Below are 12,394 nucleotides of genomic sequence, written 5' to 3' on the forward strand. Positions count from 1 at the left end.
TGACCTCAAGAAAAATAAGTAATAAAGTAACAGTAGGTACAGTTTTCTCATTTTAATTTTAGTAGATGTTATTCCAGTTCTTCAACAATAAGTTATATTTTGCAAAGTATCTCATCATTTGTGTTATCATTGTGTTGTTAGATTCTCAGATTAGTATCATAAAATATAATTAGAAATAAATCTACATTAAAATTTTCAAATGTAGTTTTCCTCCTCTAAGTCCCTGGTAAGATACTACATGACCATAATTCTGAAAACTAGTTGCTGTTGTTGTTGTTTTTACTATAACTATTATTGCTTAAGGTGCCCTATTCATCCTCTGAAACATTTATTTCAATGTATCCAGTGCTTCCTATGAGTTCAATGTGTTGTTCAAAATCACCAATTAATTGAAAGCTGGTATCATCTGAATGAAGGTAAGTTTTATGCACACAGACATTTGTGACCTACACTCCTAAGGATTATTCTCACTGATCTGCTGCTCTAAACACCTTTGATATGAGTCCTTAACTACATTAGATACAGGTTGTCCTTGCATACAACAGAGGTAGAAATCCAGCATAAGCACGTGAAGAGGTTTAACCTATTAGTTAAAAGCATGTTTACAAAATATTAGATGTGATAAAGGTCTTTTTACATAAGTACTTTTCTAACTACTTTTTAAAAATGCCATATTTATATCACCTTTGCTACTAAAAGCCATAATTTTACTAGGCTTGGGTTCACATTAATGGACAGTGCAGTTGTAACTTAGTAATATTCAATTTAATTTGATTTTTCTCTTTGATGACTAAAGACATTCTTGAGTGTTTTGTTATCCTTTCATGGAGAGTTCTCAAAGCCAGAACAGTTAATGTTTTGCAACAAGAAACATTAAATCAGATGTACTCAGAGGACTGGATGTGATTTTCAATGCTCTCTCTATGATTATTCATAACGCCTCAGGTGAAAGAAGCAGAAAGTTGGAACTTACTTTTCTATATAAATTTGGGCACTCAATCAAAGGTTATTCTCTAGGAAATAGGAAATGCTATGTGAAAATGGAAAGAAACAAAGATGTTTGCCATCAACTTGAATGTTGATAACGACCCTGCAAAATGTTGAAACTTCATCTGTGCTAATGATGAAGATGCTGACTAAAATTATAATAGCAACCAGATATATAAATCAACATGTCCAGCACCAAAGCAAGGAATAGATCTTAACAAAAGGTAGTTGTCTATTCCTCAGAGATCTCTCTATAACTGAAGGCACTGGGATGCCAAACATACCAACAAAAGATGATATTTTATCAAATATAACAAATGATATGAAATTTATTTATATAAAAGAGTCATTAGTGCTAAACTTGATGACACATACTTTAACCCCAGTGTTATCACAGTGGATTTCTGTGAGTTTGAGGCTACACTGGTCTATATAGCAACCTAGAGCTATATAGGGAGATCCTGTCTCAAACTAAAGAGAGTCATAAAATTACTACCAATTTACAAATGCGAAGCCTAAGAAGTAGATTTTTTTGTATCAACTATCTCCAAACAATATAAATGTTTTAAGAACTAAGTCTAACAAAGAAAAAAAGAGACATAATTGCAAAAATAATGCTATATTAGTTACTTTTCTGTTGCTGGTATGAAATATTTGACCAAAAATGAAGCAAAGAGTTTATTGTGAGTTACATTTCCTCAGGAATAGAGTTCATCACAGCCACAAAGTCACAGCACAGCAGGAAAACAGGAAGCTAACTGATCATATTTTATCGTTGCAGGAAGTAGAAAGAAAAGAAAATGAAGAGTGGTTCCAAAACCTCAACACTAACCCCAGTGAAGTTCTTGCATCAGCACGACTCAATCTTCTAAATGTTATATAATTTCCCCAAATATTGCTATTGGCTGGTGATCAATTATTCAAATATATGAGCTGAAGGAAGGTATTCCTCATTCAAATTGTCAAAAAGCTAATATAGAAAAGAAAAAAAGCACTAGAACAGTAAAAGTTTCAAAATAACCAAATACCATTATAAAAATAAAAAAATTGTTTTCTTTAACTAAAGAAATAGCGAATTAATTGTGTAACAGTTGGCTAGATGGTTGCATAAAACACTGATCTCAGAAAAATTCAACTGGAGAGTAGGATAGAGAGATGTTTGAATAGAAATTGTGAAAGAAAATTTCAGAGACATGAATGATTTTTAAAGACACTAAAGGAAAAAAATTAAGTTTAAAAATAAAAAGAAGCAGACAACTGGGAATCCTCTGAAGCAAGCAGAGCTACCCTGAGCAGTCTGCTATTCTAGAGGGACTTCCATCTCCCCCACCTCTCCTCTAACCACCTTCATAAGTCATGCTGAGCCTGAGCCATACTGGTAGGCCTCCCTTCCCCAACTCATCTTCTCTGCTCACTGAGTTCTCTGCAGCAAACCAAGCTGCCCTGAGCAGTCTGATAGCTCAGTGGGTAAAACTCCATTCTCCTGCAACCTTTCTGCCCACCTTCATCAGATCTACAGCTCCTTAACCATTCAGATTTGCAGATCCTGAACCATACAAATGTGCAGATACTGAACAATGCAACCCCAAAATATCCATAAGAGGCCTACCATAATGAGACCATCAAGATTAACCCATGGCCCAATAAATACTACAAATGGAACATTCAGGGACAAAAGCTATCCAGATGGCTTAAGGTCCTTTAAGAACATAGTCAACAAAAGCCAGGGCAATATGACACCTTCTGAGCACAACTACCTTTCTTCACTAAGCCCAGGGTATCCTAACACAACCAAAGCACAAGAAAATGACCTTAAATTGACTCTTGTAAAGATTATAGAGGAATTTAAAGAGAAAATGTATAAATCCCTTAAAGACATGCAGGAAAATACAAACAAATAGAGGTCTTTAGAGAGGAAACAAATAAATCCCTCAAAAAAATACAGGAAAATAATATTAAACAGGTGAAGGAAATAAATAAGAACAAGGAACAAACTGAAGAAATTCTGGAGATGAAAAACCTAGGGAAGAGAACAAGATCAACAGATACAAGTATCACCAACAGAATACATGAGGTGGAAGAGAGAGTCTCAGGCATAGAAGATGCAATGGAAGAAATTGATACATCAGTCAAAGAAAATTTTAAATCTAAAAAATTTCACAAAGCATTCCGGAGATATGGGTTACCATGAAAATACCTAACCTAAGAATAATAGGAATAGAAGAAAGTGAAGAGTTCAATCTCCAAGGCCCCCAAAATATTCTTAACAAAGTCATAGAAGAAAATTTTCCCAACCTAAAGAAAGAGATACCTATAAACACACAGGAAGCTTATAGAAATGAGGATGTAGAGAAACATTCCTCCATTGTTGGTGGAATTGCAAGCTGGTACAAACATTGGAAATCAGTCTGGCGGGTCCTCAGAAAATTAGACATAGCATTACCTGAGGACCCAGCTATATCACTCCTGGGCATATATGCAGAAGATATAACAAGGACATATGCTCCACTATGTTCATAGCAGACTTATTTATAATAGCCAGAAGCTGGAAAGAACCCAGAAGTCCTTCAACAAAGGAATGGATACAAAAAATGTGGTACATTTATACAATGGAATTTTATTCAGCTATTAAAAACAATGAATTCGAGAAATTCTTAAGAGAATGGATAGAACTAGAAAATATCCTGAGTGAGGTAACCCAATCACAAAAGAACACACATGGTATTCACCACTGATTATTGGATATTAGCCCAGAACCTTGAAGTACCCAAGATTCAACTCACAGACCACATGAAGCTCTTGAAGAAGGAAGACCTAGTGGGGGTGATTAGGTCCTTCTTAGAAGGAGTAGCAAAATACTCATGGGAGCAAATATGGAGACAAACCGAGGGACAGAAACTGAAGGAGGGGTCATCTGGAGACTGTTACACCTGGGTATCCATCCCATGTGCAGTCACTAAAAGTAGACACTGATGTGGATGCCAGGAGGTGCATACTGACAGGAGCTTGATATAGCTGTGTCCTTAGAGGTCTGCCAGAGTCTGACATATACAGAGGTGGATGCTCACAGCTAACCACTGAGCTGATCATGTGGGTCCCAATGGAGGAGTTAGAGAGAAGACTGAAGGAGCTGAAAGGGTTTGCAGCCTCATGGGGAGAGCAACAATATCAACCAACCAGAGCTCCCAGGGTCTAAACCACCAGCCTGGGAGCTCATAGGGAGGGACCCATGGCTCCAGCTGTATACATAGGGGAGGATGGCATTGTCAGGCATAGGTGGGAGAAGAAGTCCGTGGTCCAGTGAAGGCTGGATGCCCCAGTGTGGGGGAATTAGGAGGTGGGGATGTGGGAGTGGGTGGGTGGGTGGGTGGGGGCACATCCTCATAGAAGCAGGAGGAGGGGGGATGGGATAGGGGGTTCCTGGGTGGGAGGGAAATGGGAAAAGGGGATCACATCTAAAATGTACCCCCCCCAAGGAAGCTTATAGAACACCAATTAGACTGGACAAGAGCAGGAAATCCTCCTGGCATATAATAATCAATACACAAAAGATACAGAAGAAAAAAAACCTTAAAAGCAGCAAGCGTAAAAAGGGTAGGAACATACAAAGGCAGACCTGTGAGAATTACACCTGACTTCTCAACATAGACTCTAAAAGCTAGAAGGGCCTGGACAGATATGTTGCAACTTTTGAAAAAAACATAGATGACAAACTAAACTACTATACCCAGCAAAACACTCAATCACCATATGTGGAGAAAAAAAGATATTTAAAGACATTTCCACATTCAGACAATATCTAACCACAAATCCAGCCCTACATAAAATACTAGAAGGAAAACTTTAACCCAAGGATGAAAACGACACCTGAGAAAACACAGGAAATAAGTAACCCTGTACCAGCAAAAACAAGGGAGGCACACACACACACACACACACACACACACAACCTACCAATATCAAAATAATAGAAAATAACTGGTAATTAATATCTCTTAACATACCAATGGATTCAACTTAATAAAAATACATAGGCTTACAAAATGGATGTCAAAACAGGATCTATCATACAAGAAATGTATCTGAGCAATAAAGGTAAACATTGCTTCAAAGTAATGGTCTGGAAAAAAAGTTTTCCAAGCAAATGAAACCAAGAAAGAAACCAGAGTAGGCCTCCCTTTATATAAATGATAAATTGACTGAGAAAGTAATTAGATAAACAACACCCTTTACAATAGCTGTAAATAATATAAAATATTGTGGTGTAGCTCAAACCAAGCAAGTGAAATATCTGAATGACAAGAACTTCAAGTCCCTGAAGAAAGAAATTGAAGAAGATATCAGAAGATGTAAAGATGTCCCATGCACATGGGTAGGTAGGATTAACATAGTGAAAATGGCCATCTTACCAAATGCAATCTATAGATTCAACGCAGTCCCCATCAAAATACCAACACAATTTTTTATACACCTTGAAAGAACAATTCTCAACTTCAAATGGAAATAAAAAACCCAAAGAATCCAATTAAAAAATTTTTACACAGAGCTTAAAAAAAAAAAGAAAAACAAAAAGAAATCCCAACAAAGGAATCTCACATGGCTGAGAAACACTTAAAGAAATGGTCAAAGTCCTTACTCATCAGGGAAATACAAATCAAAACAACTCTGAGATCCTATCTTACACCATTCAGAATGGCTAAGATAAAAAAATTCAAGCGATAATACATGCTGGTGCAGATGTCTAGCAAGGGAACACTTCTTCATTGTTGGTGGGAGCCCAAACTTGTTCAACCACTTATGAAATCAATCTGGCTGTTTTTGAAAAAAATTGGGAATAGGTCTAACTTAAGACTCAGCTATCCCACTCCTGAACATATAACCAAAAGATGAGCCACCATTCCACAAAAACACTTGCTCAACAATATTCATAGCAGCTTTATTTGTAATAGCCAGAAACTAGAAACAACTTAGTCCCTCAACTGAAGAATGGATAAAGAAAATATGGTATATCTACACAATGGAATACTATTCAGCTATGAAAAAGAAAGACATCATGAATTTTTCGGGCAAATGGAAGCATCTTGAGAATATCATCTTGAGTGACGAGTGACGTAACCCCAAAAGGACATGCACAGTATGTATTCACGTATAAGTGGATATTGGCCATAAAATACAGGACGTCCATCCTACCACAGACCCAAGAAAGCTGAAATGGAAGAAGGGAACAAGCAAGGTTGCTTGAGCTTCACTTGGAAGGGGTATGGAATGGTAATAGAAGGCAAATGGAGGGAGGAAATTGGGTGGTAGAGGGGATTGGCAGGGAAGTGGAGGGGTTTGGGACCAGATATTGGGAGGGGCAATGAGGATAGCCAGGTGGCTATGAGAATAATTGGAAGTATGCAACTGACAGAGGCTGGGGGAGGTAGAGGGCATCTCCAAGAAGAGACAGAGCCCTGAGATAAAAAAACAATGCCCAGAAGGAAACTAGAGGAGGTTAAAATTGCAAATAATTACAATCCGTAACAATCTATGAACTTTTGTCCTTATACTCACACAGTTGACACTATCCCTTATCAAAGAAAATTTTCTTTGCAAAAGATAGAGACCACTAGTCAAATCTATGATAGACAAAAATTCACAGTTGTTGTCTTAGTTAGGGTTTTACTGCTGGGAACAGACATCTTGACCAATGCAAGTATTATAAAGGAAAATATTTAATTGGGGCTGGCTTACAGGTTCAGAGATTCAGTCTATTATCATCAATGTGAGAGCATGGCAGCATCTAGGCAGGCATGGTTCAGGCAGAGCTGAGAATTCTACATCTTCATATGAAGGCTGCTATTTGAAGATTGACTTCCAGGTAGCTAGGATGTGGGTTTTATGCCCACACCCACAGTGACACACCTACTCTAACAGGGTCAAATCTTCTAATAGTGTCACTCTCTGGGCAGAACATATACAAACCATGACAGTTGTAGAGGAATCTAAGGCTCAGGAACCACAGTAGAAGTGGAGCAGATACATTCTAAAAGCCAAAGCATCAGGGAGTATGCTTGGGGATTATGTTACCTAGGAATGTCAGAAGCTACACCCATAAAGTCTTACCAACATGATTTCTCAAACATAAAATGAAGAAAGAAAACATCAGTGGACATGGGAAAGTTGATGTGGCCTATAAGGCTTCAACACTAAGCAAAGAACTACATGGAACTGAGTAAATCTTGGTGCAGAAGTCAGAGAGGAACACACCAGTTATTCAGTTCCAGGCAGTCAGCTCTAACATGGAAACTTAAGGGCTCTATGGAAAGTCAGTTGTGTCAGATGTATTTCGTTAGGGCAAATACATGAAAGAGTATTTTCCTGAAATGGACACAGGTGAATGGATGTTTTGCTAAAGGAGACACCTGAAGGAATATTTTGCTGAAGCAGACACAAGTGAAAAGACGTTCTGTGAAAGCAACCATGTGAAAGGACACATGATGAGAGATTCTTTGCTAATGACATGCATGTATTGGATTGCCTTACATTGCATTGTTGAGCTTGATTTGCTGTGACTCCATAGAGAGATAAGCACAAAAAACAAACTAACAAACAATAAAACCAAACCAACCAAACAAACAAAACCTTCTCATTAGGTTCCTGAGGATTCTTGCCACTTCTAGAGACTTGGCCTCAGGCTGATTGGGAGAGTGATGTCAGGTGATACTGACTCACATGAACTTTTGCTGAGACAGACTCACCTGCTGAAGAACAACATGTGGTGAATCAAGACATGTGAAGGACATGTGATGTTTGCAAGGAGTATAAATAGGATCCAACTGACAGTGATGGAGGCTTACTTGCATAACTAGTTTTGCAACGGGAAAAAAATACAATAGGATGAAACAAAACTTATCCTATTGAAGTTGGACACAGCAACACAACAGTGTAATGAGTCCCAAGAGCAGGCACAAGAGTCTCATTCATATATATATATATATATACATATATATATATATATATATATATATATATATACAGAGGAGCTGGTATAGGCTTATGTAAGTCCTGTGATTTCTTCTTCAGTCTCTGTGGTCTCATACAAGGCTTGCTTAGTTCATTTAGACAAAAGAATCTATGATCAGCGTTAGGGGAAAAAAATAAATTGAGTGGAAATACAAACAGGTGGGAAGGAGAAAGTTTAATGAATTTAAGAGCAAAGAATCCAAAGTGTTACCAATATATAGGATAACAGCTGTAAACCACACTAGAGAGTGAAGAATAATTTTGGTGGAATAATAATAATAATAATGGTGATTAACATGTGTGGTTATGCTCCTTGTGCTCAGGAAGGATGATGTCTTGATTCTAGAGGTTTGAAAGTGTGAGTTAGCCTGGGAAACATATCAGAAGCCCATCTGAGAATAAAGAAAGCTCATGATAATGGGCTTGGTAATGCCTAAGTGATGAAACCATTGAACATACATAATAGCTCATATGTAATTGTGCATATAGTATAAAAAGTTTTTGTTACTCATTTCTCTTTAAACAATTATTAAATAAAAATGTTCTTAACAACAGAAGTGCATTGCTTTTGGTAATGCATATTCCATGATGGGTAAGGAAGGCATTCTTGTCAGAACAACCCAAAACAGGCTCAGTCTTGTTAATGAAATAAAAAAGGGGGAGAGGCAGAGAGCCTTTGGAGCTGCTTGGCAAGAATCTGAAATGGGCCAAGGACAAGGAAATGGGCTACTTGTCATGAATATGACATTGGCCAAAGACAAGGAAGTAGGCTTCAGGCAGGAATTTGACATTAGGCTAGAACAAAGGAGTAATTTCAGGTAGGAATCTAAGTATTAGGCTAGAACAAAGAAGTAAATTCAGACAGGAATCTACATTTTAGGCTAGAACAAGGAAGTAGGCCTCAGACATGAAAATGACGTTGGGCTAGGACAGGAAAGTAGGGTCAGATACTTTGGTCATACTGATAAGCCCTTAGAAACAGTGATCATGGGAGTGTTCACAGAATAGAGTTTAATGCCTTTCATGTTCTTTGACTATTTGTGTTTATTGTCTTGCTTGTTCCTTGACTATTTGCATCTGTTGTATTGCCCTCAACCTAGACCTGACCTTAATACATGCATGTAATTAAAATGGTATAAAAGCATAAAGGAGGAAGGGGGTGTGATAGGGCAGTCTAAGGAGGTGAAAGGTGGAAAGGGATGATATCTGTATTATAAATAAATAAAATATTATATAAAAGATTAAAAAAATGTTCTTAACAATAATGTGGCATTAAGGATGTACCATTTAGGTTTTATATAAATATATTATATATGCTACTTGCACATACATTTGTAGAATAAAGTGTATAAAAGTAATTACCTAAAACATGGAGAGGTTAAAGTAAAATTGATATGTTAAATATGCATAAGTGAATACAAGTAAATATATTACCATAATACTAAATTCTGGGGAGAAAACAAATACTGAAAAGACACTACAGGGGAAAAAATCCATCCCTGGTGTTGTTATATCACTTGTTGCAACCAAAATGCAGATACAGTAAAAGTAATTTATGATGTTACCTTCAGACTGTGTTAAAATATTTATAAAACACCAGTGGCTTTCACACTTAAATTTGGTTCCATCTGCAACATATCTATACAAATAGTTTTAAACTTGAAGCAATTCTGACTCCAAGCATTTCAGATAATGGATACCCAGCCTCAACTATTCAAATAAATTCTTACTCTCTAAGACTCTCAGCAGTTTCTTTCAGCTAACCAGTGTCCATTGTCTATTGGGTTGAACAACCAGATTTCTTGTCCAAATCCTTTCATCCTAGAGTTCTCGTCAGAACTCCATTATCAACATACTACCTACTAACTTTTCAATATTTTTAGAAATAACTTCTCCCTATTAATAAGTTTAGTTCGCAGTTGTATATAATGCAATTATTTTTCCTGACAGATTTACCTAACCCACCATTAACACAGAATCTTAATTCTGTTGCATCACTTCCAGTACAGGTCATAACAAAAATTTTCCATTAAATTAGCATCAGTTAAAGGTTGTAAACCTTGTTAGGCTCTCGTGTTCCTGCAGCTTTTGGCTTTCCTCTTTGTTCTGTCTTGTTACTAATTGTGAGTGTATTTACTTGAGTTTACTAGTCTTCTTCATGTGTATTTGATTTATTCTTTAAAATATTGATTGGACTTTTTATTTTATTTTGATGTTGATTGTGTTTCTTTTGGGGGATCCACTTAATCATCTTTATAGACTCTGCATTTTTGTAAGATTTTAATTTCTTTTAAAATATTTGATTGGTTAGTGCTCTTCTTTTAATTACTTTATTATTGTAAGCATTTCTTATTTTTACATTGCTATTAAATAAGCCTCCTAACTCTCAATTTTTGAAACATTAATTTTTATCTTTTTATTGTGAGATATTCTCTTTCTGCTTTTTATTGCCTTCTGTGAATATGCCTTTGTAGTTGTGAAGAAGAAACTTTCCTTCCAGAGATATACTGAGTTTTTATTCTACAGTACAGTCTAAGGCTATAACTTACCATAAGTGATGGTCTTATTTCCAAATATTTAAAGTTCACAATTTAAGTGGATCACATGGTAAACGTGATTACATGCTCAGAGGTTGTTTAGATTCATTATTAATTTTTAAAAAATTGTTATTTTATTTATTTACATTTCAGATGTTATCACCTCTCCAGATTTCCCTTCTGGAAACCCCTTTTCCCATCCCTCTCCCCCACTTCTATGAGGGTGCTCCCCTACCTACCTGCTCATTCCTGCCTCACCACCCTGGCATTCACTCTATGGTGGGGCATCAAGCCTACACAGGACTAAGGGCCTTTCCTCTCATTGATTCCAAGACATAAGACCTAGGAAAAGAACTAATATTATTCTACTAAATGGATATGGTAATAAACTGACCCCGAACTTCTTATTTTTATACCCACAGATTAGTGCATCTCTCAACACTCATCAGAGAAGTTTCTTTTCATAGTAAAGTACAATTAACATAGAGACTGGTCAAAGTGCAGACAAGAGACTGTGTAGTATTCAACTGTAATCAATACTGCCCCCTGTCTTCAGGAATCATCACAGTAGGGGCTTAAGAAAAATTGTATGAGGAAGAGGAATAAATCAGGTTTGTTGTTGTTTTGTTGTTGTTGTTTTTGTTGTTGTTGGTTTTTTTTGTTTTGTTTTTCGAGACAGGGTTTCTCTGTATATCTCTGGCTGTCCTGGAACTCACTCTGTAGACCAGGCTGGCCTCGAACTCAGAAATCTGCCTGCCTCTGACTCCCAAGTGCTGGGATTAAAGGTGTGCGCCACCACTGCCCAGCAGGAAAGCAGTTTTTGACAGACATAATGCTACACATACAGTGCCTGCACAAGATCCAGAGGGCCAAAATGGACGGGGGAGAGACTAATGCAGTCTTATCCTAGCTGAGTGTCTATTGTCATTGATGTCTTCTAGGAAAGGGACATCCAGTTTTCTTTACAGATATGTCTTCTGAGAGGCTGCTCAAGCTTCATTAGATTGTCCTTTATCCATGCTCAATAGGTGAAGTCAGAGGGTTTTAAAAAATGTAGATAAATTTGTAAGGAAATGATTGTAGAGAAATTGGGGAGAAACCAGAGAGGCTCAAAACACATTATATGCATGCATTATAAAACCCTAAACTTTAGCCATACATATAACAGCATCAAATTTTTAAAAATACAGTTCTTCTAGTTGTAAATGAAAGTATGAATTCTATGACAATTTTCTTATTTTCAGGGAGTTCCATGGGAAATTTGAAGTTTGATGTTTTCCAAAATCACATAAGACAAATCTTTATTCTAAACTCCCTATATCAGGGTTTGACACCTCTGTCCAGTCCAGACTAATAAGTATTCAAGAATCTAATCCAGATAAATAAAATATTGTCTAGCTTTACTTAAAGACTCTTGTGCCTAGCTTCTGAAATATAAACTCATAAATGTTTGTGTATATATACATACATACATACATACATACATACATACATACATACATACATATCCATCCAAGTTTCTCCAAATCATGGGTTTGGTTGAGGTGCTAACATATTTTAGTAAAGAAACACAGCACTCTGTTATTTGCCATGGAGGAAAAACAAAGCCATCAGACTATATCATTTCTTAAAACTATTTGTGGGTCAGACAACAACTGCCATGAGTGTTCGTGAACCACTGAATTATTCAGCCCCTACCAAGCATGACTCCAATTGTTTCAATGGCCTCTTATAAAAAAGAACTTACATTCCAGCTGAAGTTCAGTTGGTAGTAAACTACTTCATTTTTAAATTACAGAAGAAAATCCATCTTTCTTGAGAGTTTATATGTAATGAAGGCACCCATTCATGTATGTGCACGAGTG

This window comes from Grammomys surdaster, unplaced genomic scaffold (genome assembly GCF_004785775.1).
Source record: "Grammomys surdaster isolate TR1022 unplaced genomic scaffold, NIH_TR_1.0 125692, whole genome shotgun sequence".
In the NCBI taxonomy this organism is placed as follows: Eukaryota; Metazoa; Chordata; class Mammalia; order Rodentia; family Muridae; genus Grammomys; species Grammomys surdaster.